The sequence below is a fragment of the Rhinolophus sinicus genome, chromosome 18 (assembly GCF_057876585.1).
Source record: "Rhinolophus sinicus isolate RSI-liver-muscle chromosome 18, RSI-T2T, whole genome shotgun sequence".
Lineage (NCBI taxonomy): Eukaryota > Metazoa > Chordata > Mammalia > Chiroptera > Rhinolophidae > Rhinolophus > Rhinolophus sinicus.
Window position 1 is genome coordinate 93,804,344 of NC_142518.1, and position 12,070 is coordinate 93,816,413.

A 12,070-nucleotide genomic window follows, 5' to 3' on the forward strand; every position below is an offset into this window, starting at 1 on the left:
TTTATTTTCTGTTTGGATGATCTATCCATAGCTGTCAATGGTGTATTTAAGTCCCCTAGTATATTTGTGTTTTGGCCAATTTCTCCCTTTAGTTCTGTTAGTAGTTGCTTGGTGTATTTCAGTGCTCCCTGATTGGGGGCATAAATATTGATGACTGTTTGTCTTCTTGTTGTACAGTCCCCTTCACCATTATGAAATGTCAATCTTTGTCTCTTGTTATCTTTTTCACCTTGAAGTCTGTTTCATGTGATATCATTATGGCTACACCTGATTTTTCTCTGGGTACCATTTGCTTGGAGTGTCAATTTCCACCCTTTCACTTTGAGTCTATGCTTGTCCTTGTAGCTGAGATGTGTCTCTTGGAGACAGCATATGGTTGGGTTTAGTTTTTTGATCCAATCTGCTACTCTGTGCCTTTTTATTGGTGAGTTCAGTCCATTTACATTTAGGGAGATTATTGATACGTGAGGATTTCCTGTCATTCTATCTTTAGTTTTCTGGTAAGGCTGTGTCTCCATTGTTTCTTTGCCTTTTTGTTGTTGTCTATTATTTCTGTGTGGTGGTATTCTATGATGTTTCCCTCTGTTTCTTCTTTTATTTCAGTATATATTTCAGTTCTGGATTTTTTTTGAGTGGTTACCCTTAAGTTTATGTAAAAGAAAGTTTGATATTTAGAGTATTCCATTATCTTCAGCACGCTTACTTTCTCCATTCCCATATTCCCATTCAGGCCTTTACTCTCCCCCTTTTCGAGTTTTGGTTGCCACAAATTGTCCCTGTTGATGGTGGTCGAATAGCCTCCTTTAGTATTTCTTGTAGTGCAGGTCGTGTATTAGAAAATTCCCTCAGCTTCTGTATGTCTGGAAAGGTCTTTATTCCTCCTTCATATTTAAAGGATACCTTTGCTGGATATATTATTCTTGGCTCATGATTTCTCTCTTTCAATGGTTTGAATATTTGTTTCCACTCCCTCCTGACTTGTAGAGTTTCTGCTGAAAAATCTGATGATAATCTAATGGGCTTTCCTTTGTAAGTTACCGTCTTCTTTTCCCTGGCTGCCTTGAGGATTCTTTCTTTGTCGTTGATTTTAGACAGCTTCAATACAGTGTGCCTTGGAGAAGGCCTATTGGGATTGAGGTAACTAGGTGTTCTATTTGCTTCTTGGATTCGAGGGTCCAGTTCTGTCCACAAATTTGGGAAGTTCTCATTGACAATATGTTTGAATATATTCTCTGTTCCCTTCTGTCTTTCTTCTCCTTCTGGTATGCCCATTATTCTTATATTGCTCTTTCTGATGGAGTCAGAAAGTTCTTGTAGAGTTCTTTCATTTCTTTTAAGTCTCAAGTCTCTTTCTTCTTCTTTCTGTGTCATTTCCAGGTTTTTATCTTCGATGTCACTGATTCTTTCCTCCATCTGGTCAACTCTACTACCTAAGCTGGTTATTTCATTTAATTTCTTCTATTGAGTTCTTAATCTCCAGAAATTCTATTTGGTTCTTTTTTAAAATTTCAATCTCTTTCGTAAAATGCTCATGCTGTTCTTTGATTGAGTTGCTGAGTTCATTTAACTGCCTATCTGTGTTTTCTTGTATCTCGTTGAGTTTTTTCAGAACTGCAGTCTTGAATTCTCTGTCATTTAAGTCACATGTTTCTGTATCTTTAAGTGCCTTCTCTGGAGATTTTTCACTTTCTTTCTGAGCTATCTTGTTGCCTTGGTTATTCATGGCGATTACTGGTTTACTATTTCTCTTCCTAGACATCTACAGGAGTGACTTCTGCAACAGGTTGATAGGAAGCGGTGTTTTTGTTTTCCAGTACTTGTTGGTAGAATGTTTTATTATTTCTCCAACTGCAACTTATTTTTCTTCTCCCACACGGTAGTGCTATGTTTTCTCTGCACTATTCCAACTTCTCACACAATGGGGGGATTCCCTAGGAGATGGGCTTCTCCTCTGTTAATAGTTCGTCTAGGTCACAGGGCGCAGTGTCCCGGTGGGTATGCGGAGAGCTTTTGATGTTCCAAAGCTCTTCCAGCTCCTGATTCAGAGCCCGTATGTTTCAGCAGTTCTATGTACTCCTGCAGGGATCCTCCCAGATAGGTGGGGTCAGGGGCGGGGTGAGTTGTGAGAGGTGGCCCCGAGCAATGGCGGCGACCACCACCACAGCCGGTCCTGCTTCCACAGCTCTCTCCCCTTTGCCGGAACTAGTTGGGCTGCGAATTTGTGTCTGCGGTCCACAGTTTTCAAAATAGCAAATTTTCTGTTGTTTTGATCAGACACTGCTAATGTTTCGCTTCTAGCACCGGGCAGGTGGGGGCGGGGCGAGCTCTGGGAGGGGAGGGAGGGGGCGGCTAGTCTAGTGCCTAAGGCTCCGTTCTCTGCTCGGCAGTGCGGGCTTAAACCACCGTTTTCAGCCTTTTTCCCTCAGTCTTTTCTCCGAGGTCTCTGTCGTGAGCGTTGGGTTCAGCCGTGTTATATGCTGTCCCCTCAGCCCTGTGGAGCCCTGGCGGAGCCGTAGCAGTCCGATCTCCCGCAGCTGCGGTAGTTCCGGGAAGCAGCGAGCTCGGAGCACTGAGCGAGGTCTGCGTCCTGCGCCCGTGCGGCTCCGTCTCCGCGCACTTCTCCGTTTCCTCCTCCCCCCACTCTCGCGAATCTCCCACCTGTAGTTGATTTCAGTCGGTAGTGGGCCTCTTCGTCTTGCCCGTCTGCTGTGCAGGGAGTCCTTTGTGGAGTTTTTGTTGTTCAATTCTTTGTAAATTCCAGGGGAGCTTTACAGAGGCTCACATCACGCCGCCATTTTTCCTAATCAACACTTTTAACAATCTCGGGATCGTTATTTTTTTTTTTGCTATTACAAATAACGTTTCAATACACATCCTCAAGTACACATTTTTGTGTGCCTCTTTGCTTATTTACTATTATATATTATTAGAAGTGGAATTATTTTGTCAAGCTTATGAACATTGAAAAGTTTCTAGATACATATTACTAAACTGCCCTTTATTTAAGGTTGTGTTAATTTGCACTCAATGTACAATACTACCAGTATTGTGTGTGTACCCTTTTCACTAAATGTTTGCTAACAGTGAGGATTATCTTTCTATAAAAATCTTTGTTAATTTCATTCATATGAAAATATATGTTTTAGTTTCAGATAACACGGTTGTTTAGGTATTTGGACAGATTCTGCAAGCAGAAAACAAAATTACTGGATAAGTGAAAAACATAATCTTCTTAAAAGCATCAGAAAGCTAATAAGATAGTAAAGGAACTATCAGGCTCTGATCTAAGTGAAAGCAGTAACCCAAAGAGGTAAGCCGAACACTCACACTAATTTTTCCCTAAACACTTTTGCCAAACAAGTCTAACCTGAGCTTTCTTTTCTCTGTATGTGTGATTTCTGCACAAGGACAGAATATAAGGCTCAGGGCCCTACCAAGACGGGGAGTTTTATTAGGAGTCCCAAATCTCATAAATCTAGAATCTCAAAAGTCTATATCCTCTGTGTAAAGGTGAACCATAAATAAACACCCATTCTCAGGAAAATGTATGAAAATTTGCTTCTCACCTATCACAGCTAGTTGAGAGGAAAGGGGAACAAGTGACTATCTCTGAGAAGTTGTAACCACAGTCCAGCTCTTGTGTGGACTGAATGCCCCAAATTCACATTGACTGTGTAGTAAAAAACAAGGAAACAAAGCAAATTCAAGATATGAATTTAGCCCAATATGGTCCAAGGAAGAATTGCCCCCCAAGGCATCTACCAGAAGTGAACACACATCCTCCCTGGGAAAACACATTTTTATCCAAGGCCACAAATAATTTCCCAAGCACTATGTGCAGCCAAGAGCCAAAAGTAACTACACACACAATGAAACAAGATTCAATGAAACATGAGTGAGAAATAACAGGCAAAAGGAACACATCCATAAAAATTTCAGATATTGGGATTATCAGATACAGATTATAAAATAATTCTGCTTAAAATGTTTGAAGATATAAAAGACAAACTCTAAAATATTTTCAGGAAACAAGAAACTATTTAAAAATTGCTAGCAAATATGAAAAAGAACCAAATAATACTTTTAAAGAATAAGAAAGATAATAATTTAAATAAAAAAAATCAATATATGAGTTTAACAATAGATTAAAATTATATTATCTTTGTAGGAGAGACAGATTGATGGCTGACTTTTCAATTGCAACAAAAGAACCCAGAAGACCCTGGAATGATACCACCAATGTGGTAAGAGAAAAAGACTGCCAACTTAGAATTATATACCCAACAAAAATATCTTTGAATAACGAGAAGAAAATACAGTTTTCAAACATTCAGAAACTTTGCCATCAGCAGACTTCCAATAAAGGAAATGTTAAAGGATATATATTTTAGGCAGAAGGAATATTATTTGAGAAGGAAGGCCTGAATTCCAAGAAGGGTTGATGAGCAAAGAAAATGATAACTATGTGGGGATAAACAATCATTAATCATTAAAATAATAATATCACAAGGAATTTAAAAACAAGATAATTTAAATATACAACAATAAAATGACATTTCTCTGTTATTTTATTTGCATATTTTTTGCTACTAGTAAACTTGAACATTTTTATATGCAGCCACATATATATCTTTTTCTACAAAATTTTTCTTTGTCCAATTTTCTCTTGAGGTTTAAAGATTTTCCCCGGTATATAGATTTTTAAAAAACTTTTTTTTTTTTTTTTATTGGGGAAGGGGAACAGAACTTTATTGGGGGAACAATGTGTACTTCCAGGCCTTTTTATTTCCAAGTCAAGTTGTTGTCTTTTCAATCTTAGTTGTGGAGGGTGCCATTCAGCTTCAAGCTGTTGTCCTTTCAGTCTCAGTTGTGGAGGGCGCAGCTCAGCTCCAGGTCCAGTTGCCACTTTCTAGTTGCAGGGGGCACAGCCCACCATCCCTTGCGGGAGTCGAACCCGGAACCTTGTGGTTGAGAGGACGTGCTCCAACCAACTCAGCCATTCGGGAGGCAGCTCAGCTCAAAAAAGGTGCTGTGTTCAATCTTAGTTGCAGGGGGCGCTGCCCACCATCCCTTGCAGGAGTCAAGGAATCGAACTGGCAACCTTGTGGTTGAGAGCCCACTGGCTCATGTGGGAATTGAACCGGCAGCCCTCGGAGTTAGGAACATGGAGCTCCAACCGCCTGAGCCACCGGGCTGGCCCTTAAAAAAACATTTTAACGCTATTAACTCCTTGTCTTTCATAGTTGTTACAATTGTTTTCCAAGTTTCAAAAATCTTGTTAAATTTAAAACTCATCTTTCATTATTTCCTCCATTGCTTTTATTTATTTATTTTTATTGGGGAAGGGGAACAGGACTTTATTGGGGAACAGTGTGTACTTCCAGGACTTTTCCAAATCAAGTTGTCCTTTCAATCTTAGTTGTAGGGGGTGCAGCTCAGCTCCAGGTCCAGTTGCCTTTATTAGTTGCAGGGGGCGGAGCCCACCATCCCTTGAGGGAGTCAAGGAGTCAAACCGGCAACCTTGTGGTTGAGAGCCTGCGCTCCAACCAACTGAGCCATCTGTCCACCCGGGAGCTGAGTGGCAGCTCATTGACGTCATTCTAGTTGCAGAGCACGCAGCTCGCTGGCCCATGTAGAAATTGAGCCGGCAGCCCTGATGCCCAGAGCTTGCGCTCTAACCAACTGAGCCACCCACCCCCTCCCTCCTCCATTGCTTTTAAATTTTAAAACTTTTTCTTTCTCGGTGGAGCTGATGAATAGTCTTGTTTTTTCTATTGTTTTTGGTTTCATTTTTCATATCTTTTTTACATCCCTCTGGGTTTTACATTGATATATGTTATGAGATGAAGCTCTAAGTGAGTGACCACCAAAATAGTTAACTAATTACCCAGCACCAGTTGTTGTATAACTTTTCCTCACATATTTTTAATACTTTCTTATGTTAAGTTATATGAACAAGAGATCTTTGGAAATGATCCTTGTGTTTCACTAATCTGTCTGTTTATTCTTACAGTTGTGTCATACTTATTTAAGTACTATAATTTTGTAGTATATTTTCATGAATGCTGATGCTAAGGCTTGAGCTTCCCTTTACTCTTCTTTTTTCAAATAATTTGAAAATAACAATGAAAAGCAAATTGTTTTCCAGAAGTACATTGACTGATTAGACCTTGGGGCCATGCTATTTAACTGTAGTAGATCATCAAGGAGATGGGTTACAAAATGACTAAAATGCCTTTATAATATGACAGAGTAGGAATAAAAAATTATAACCAATTTACTTGTTTTAGGATACCCAGAAGAGCGTAAGATTTTGGGGAAAGAGAAATGACCTTTTTTTCCATGTGCTAACTTTTAGGATCTTAATAAACTGATGGAAACAGACCCATTGTGGTGAAGGTTGCACATAATCCTGATGGTGGTCAGATTTGATGCTTAGGTATAGAAGAAGGTCCTGAGGTAGTACACAACTGCAGGTGTAGGGAAGTCCTGTTCTGCAAGTCAAAGAAAGTCTTTTAGTAGTAGCTGCCTTGTTTTGTCTATGGTATAGTTCTACAGCGTAAATTATTGGGTCTCCTAATGAAAGACATTTAGAGACCAATACACAATAGGATGAAATCTTGGGCTACACAGTAGAGATGTGTTCTATAAAATGACTGTTCTCTACAGTGTAAGCTCTACATTTGATTTGGTAACACTGCCATGTATTATTTTCTAATAGCAAATAAACATATTGGAACCTAAATTCTTTGCCAAAGGCAATGGACATATTTGTTTCTAACGCCTATGGAGGAAATCTCAATAGGAAGCCGAAGTCCTTAACTCTGCTTACATTAATGAAAGATACTTAGGCACTGATGTGCACAGATTAAGAAGCATCTCGATTTGGGGGAGAGAGGTGGGAATTTACCCATACAGTGTGCAAGGGTTTCAGGGATTAGCTTTGCTTGACGTTGGCTAAAACCTCAATTGAGGCTGACGGAAGAAAACAAGTCTTTATCCTCCTATTCCAATCCCCACCTTCAGGCACAGTGCCAGAGGCAGAGAGGACTAGAAATTTGACTTGGCTGACTTTTCTGCATTGGGTGTGGATTTGGTATTGATATAAGTTGGAGGCTGACATCACCCTGCTTAAATAGAAATAGTGATTGGATCTTCTTTGAATGTTACTTCGTGAATGGGCACTGATAGAGGCTTGTCCCTGGAAATAATCATGGAAATTGCCCACTGTACCTCCTCATCTGTATGTCCTTAGGTATGTGTAATTCCACGTGCCCCAGGCTGAAATCACACCCCCCACCATATTCCTAACTACCCTAACCACTCCTCCTGCTGTATGACAGTTGTAGCAATAGTATTATTATCCACCCAGTTCAGTTCAGTTTAACAAATTTTTATTAAACATTTGTTTTGTGATAGTTACTGAGGTAACTAGAAAATGAGACATAATAATTTTCCTTTCAGAGCTTACCTTTAAGAAAAGGGAGACAAACAAGTAATTTTAATATATGAGTAGAAAATAGGCAAAGAAGAAAAGGACTTTCAGATGTAAGAAAGACTGAGCAAAGGCATGAGAGTATAGGCAAAAAACTACAAATCCATATAATATTAAAGGGGAAAGTGTGAAGACAGGAGAGGTGGGAAACAAGGATGGAAAAGTAGGTAAGATCCAGGTCATGCTAAGAAGTTTGAACTAAATACGATAGTGATAAGGAGCCATTGGGGAGCTTTAGATGGGGAAGAATCAGAATTATATTTACATTTGTAAAAGAGCACTCTGCTTTGCGAAGGATTAGAGTCGGTGAGGAGTGGAAGCAAGGGAATCTATATGCACACTAGATTATTTGGGACTGTCCATTTGCCCAAACTAGAAACGACTTAGTGTCTATTCCTCCCTCTTCATCATAACCAATAATCACATGTAGTCTTGTCAGTTCACCTGCCAAAATTCACTTCATCACTCAGCATTTACTGAACCCCTCTATGCATCTAATGCTGTGCTTGGTTCAAAAGAATCCATTTCTCTCCTGAGAAGATGATTATCTTGATTATCTTGTGGGGGAGACAGCCATATAAGTAGATAATTTTGAAATAGTGTGATAAATATTCACTCTGTGCTATCCAAGCTGGAGGTAGGGAGAGAGAGAGAGAGAGAGAGAGAGAGGAAAGGGAGAAAAGAGGAGAGAGGGGGAGGAATGGGGGGAGAGAGAGAGAGAGAGAGAGAGAGAGAGAGAGAGAGAGAGAGATCATGGATCCACTGAGACAAGGTATGAATTATGTCTTGAAGGATGAGTAAGAATTCCCTAGAGGGAGGAGGTTGGAGAGAGGGTATTGCATGTGATGGAAATAGTTCCTGCAAAGGCATGGAAATGTGAATGAATAAGGCTTATTTGAAAATGAGCAACAAGTTTGGGGTCATTGGGACTAGAGCTTAGGTTATGAAAAGAGGCATAGAAAAATGTGAAGTTGGAATCTGAAAGCTCTTGTTTTATGTAGTGGATCCTTGGAGAGTCAAGAGAGTTTTAAGCTGAATAATGTGATTTGATCAGATTCGTGATATATTTTGGACCACTTTATCACCATCACTTCATTCTCCCTGATTTTGCTCTGTTAAGGCTCTCGCTCTTTCTCGTTTATACCATTGCAGTAGTCTCCTAACAGGTCTCCCTGCCTCAGGCAAATCCCCTCCAATTTATCCTCCACTTTGGAATTTTTCTAAAGCATGTATCTGTTCCTGCCATTCTCCTGCTGCAGCCTGCCAGTAGCTCCCCCTCACTTCTAGGAAAAACCCTTAAATGCTCAGTATGTCATGGAAGACCCTTACATTCCAGCCTGTGCTGCTCTCCAGCCTCATCTTCCACCCCTCCTTCCCACTCCTTTTCCAGCCTTCCACTTTTGCTATCCTTGCTTACTCAAGGTCTCCCAACCGTCCACATTCAGGGCTCCACACGTCTTCTCACTCTTCTCCCCCAAAGTCTATCTGAAATACACTGACTGCAAATTCCTCCTTAGCCTTCAAGAATCAACTCACAAGGTGAGTTCCTCTGACCTTCCCTCGACCCCTACAGAGAGAAGAAATCCCTTCAATTCCCTGGGCTCCTTGGCATGTAGTACATGCTGATATTAGAGCATACATCACATTGCCTCGTAATTATTGCTTACAAGGGTGTCTCCCCGGCTAAAATGTAAGCTCCACCAGAGGATAAGGCCATATCACATTACTCTTATAAACTCAGTCCATATCACAGTGCCTCTCACATACTTAGAAGCTCAGATAAATGGAGTTAAATGAAGGCACTGATCTTGTCTCTTTTTTGTCTAGAATAGTTATCCTCCTCACCAAGCAACTATTTACTGTCAAAGGGAAGCCACTCTTTTCTGTGCCAGATTTCCATTCCTAGGTCACTACAACTATTCTTTTAAGCCATCTGGAGAGTAAACAACAGCTCAGACTCCTTTTGGGTAGAGAGCAAGGCTTCAATCTCAATGCCATAGCGGTCAGAGGGACTCAAGCACTTGCAACCAATCAGTGTAATAAAAGCCTTGCATTTGCCATTTAAATGTCCATTCTTCCCACTTACTTCTGTATATTTTGGAGCCCAAGTGAAGGACCAAAAACATTGTAGAGATATCTTGAAGCATGACATATTGTCTACATTTCAATTGGGGATTCTTCTAAGGATAGCCACAGAAATGTCCAAAAGAGGGTCCATAGGAAACTGGAGAAAACTGTGTGCACTAGTATCAGGACTTCCTGGGATATCCTCTTAGAGGAATAATGAACCACCATAACAGGGATTGAAAAGTCAGAACCCTCAAGTATCTTTATATTTCTCAACTGTAGGTTTAACACCTGTCCACTTTCAAGCTCCAAGAAAACTTCAGCATGGGCTTAAATCCTCCCTCCCTCACACTCTCCACCCCCTCTCCTCTAAACTTTAAAGCTTATGGCAGCTGGAAGGAGCTTCAAACTACTAAATCCAGGGCATTCACTGGGGATTACAGCATGAGTAAAAGTATCTAGAGCCTCAAGAGCCAATTCCTGGAGGGCTTTCTAAGGCATCTGGAAGTCTCCAGTTACTTGGCAGACTGCAGAGTTCACTGATATTGAAGCACATACATGAGGCTGACATTTTGGAGAAAAACCTTACACTAGTTTAAGACCAACTTGAAAATGTATCCAACTATGGGTGTCAAAGGATTTGGAGATTGAGTCTTGGGGTTGGGGGAACCAGAGTTAAAAATCTGACTTCTATTAGTTTTACTACTCATAAAACTATCTTGAGATTCATACAGAAAAAAGGGAGGGGGCAGGGTACGGGTTTGGTTACATGGGATGCAAGTTAGTTGGTGGATACAATGAGGGAAAGAGGACAAGAAAGGATTAAAGGAAAGGTGGAGGAGATGATTTCAGCAGTGTAGGTGGGGAATCATTTGAGGTATGGCAGGGAAAATTGGATTGGTGCCTCATTAAAGGGGGAAATATTTGAGAGGCTTTTGGGATCCAATGTGAATATTTCTCTGACTTGCCTAAGAATGAGGCTGGGACAGGTGTAGGTCAGCTTTGGAATCCACTGGAGAGGAAATCCAAGAATAGGCAATAAATACTCTTTCTTGGTTGTATTCTTCTCCCTAGAGTCTTGGAGGATTTAATCTCAGATGCAAGGTCCTTCAGTCCAGATTTGTATTATGCCCACATGGACCATCTATGGTATTTCTCTTGGAAGTGAGTTTAGAAACCACTGCTTCTGTTATAAACAAAAACAAAAAACAAAACAAGCAATAAAAAAACAACAACAACAACCAACAAACTTAGTGCTGCAGTGGATGAAGAAAGGGGGATGGGGAGAAAGTGCATTTCCCATGTAGCCTAACTGCTAGAAATGAAAAAGATCAGTAGGTAATGGCAAGGTTAGGATTTTCTAGAGAGTGAACACCCATCTGCCATATTGATTCTGACTACAATTTCATAAAATATTTATTGAACACCTATAATGAATGCACTAGAAGTAAGCACTGAGGATGAAGTGACTTAGGTAAAGCCCTACCTTCTAGGAGCTCACAATCTATAGGAGAAAATTCATGAATTACAATAGCATGACCACTGAGTTTGGGAACAGGGCAGCCTGGTCCATGGATTAATGCCTGTAAGCAAAGGAGTAGGTCTCTGCTGAAAAAGGATGTGTCTGGGATCAGCTGCACTTCTGGTCCTCCATCCAAACCATAAGTTTAGGTAGAAAAAGGGAGCAGCTGAGCTCTGCAGTGGATGCAGGATATAGCAGCTAAATCTCATTACAGTTGTTTTGGCACAGCTAACTGGGCTGGATTCTGACTGGCAGCCAGGCTGCCAAATCCTGATTTAAGGCATCCCGTCCAAAGAAAAATAGTTATAATGAAAATAGCTTATGTCTTATACAAATTCTTAGTAGTATAACAAATACATTACTTTTAAATAGGACCCATTTTGTTACATATGGACTATCACACTGACTTAAAATTACTTTTTGCTTATCTTGTTTCCATGAGCTTTTTAATTTTAATAGCACCCATCTGACTCTGCCTAATGATGAATTTGAAAACTTTTGCAAAATAACCTTTCACAACATTTAGTCATTTGACCCTGCCTTTATGATCTGAAGTCACTTTCCTAAGCCTTGGTTTCATCAACAAAATGGGGACAATGAAGTCCAAACACCAGATAGCAGCAAGGTTTAAATGAGATAGATATATGTGACAGCAAGAGCCTATCTGAAAAAAACAATAAAAACACATACACAAAAAAAACGGTCCCTGCTTTAAATCTCAACTTGGATCTGGAACCCAAGGTGCTATATCCTGGAAGAGTGTGAAGACTAGATGAATCTTCTCCCCAGATAAGAACAACATGAAAAGGGCAAAGGACATCTGGCAGTGAGAGAGTACCCTTCTGATATCCAACACTGACTTGGCTCATCAAGGTAGTAGTATCCCTTAGCTGTTACATTACTCCATCCTCTTATCCTCTCTCTCTCTGTTATTCACTTGGTTAAAAAATGTTGACCTTGCTCAGGGACCATCACAAAAGAGATGG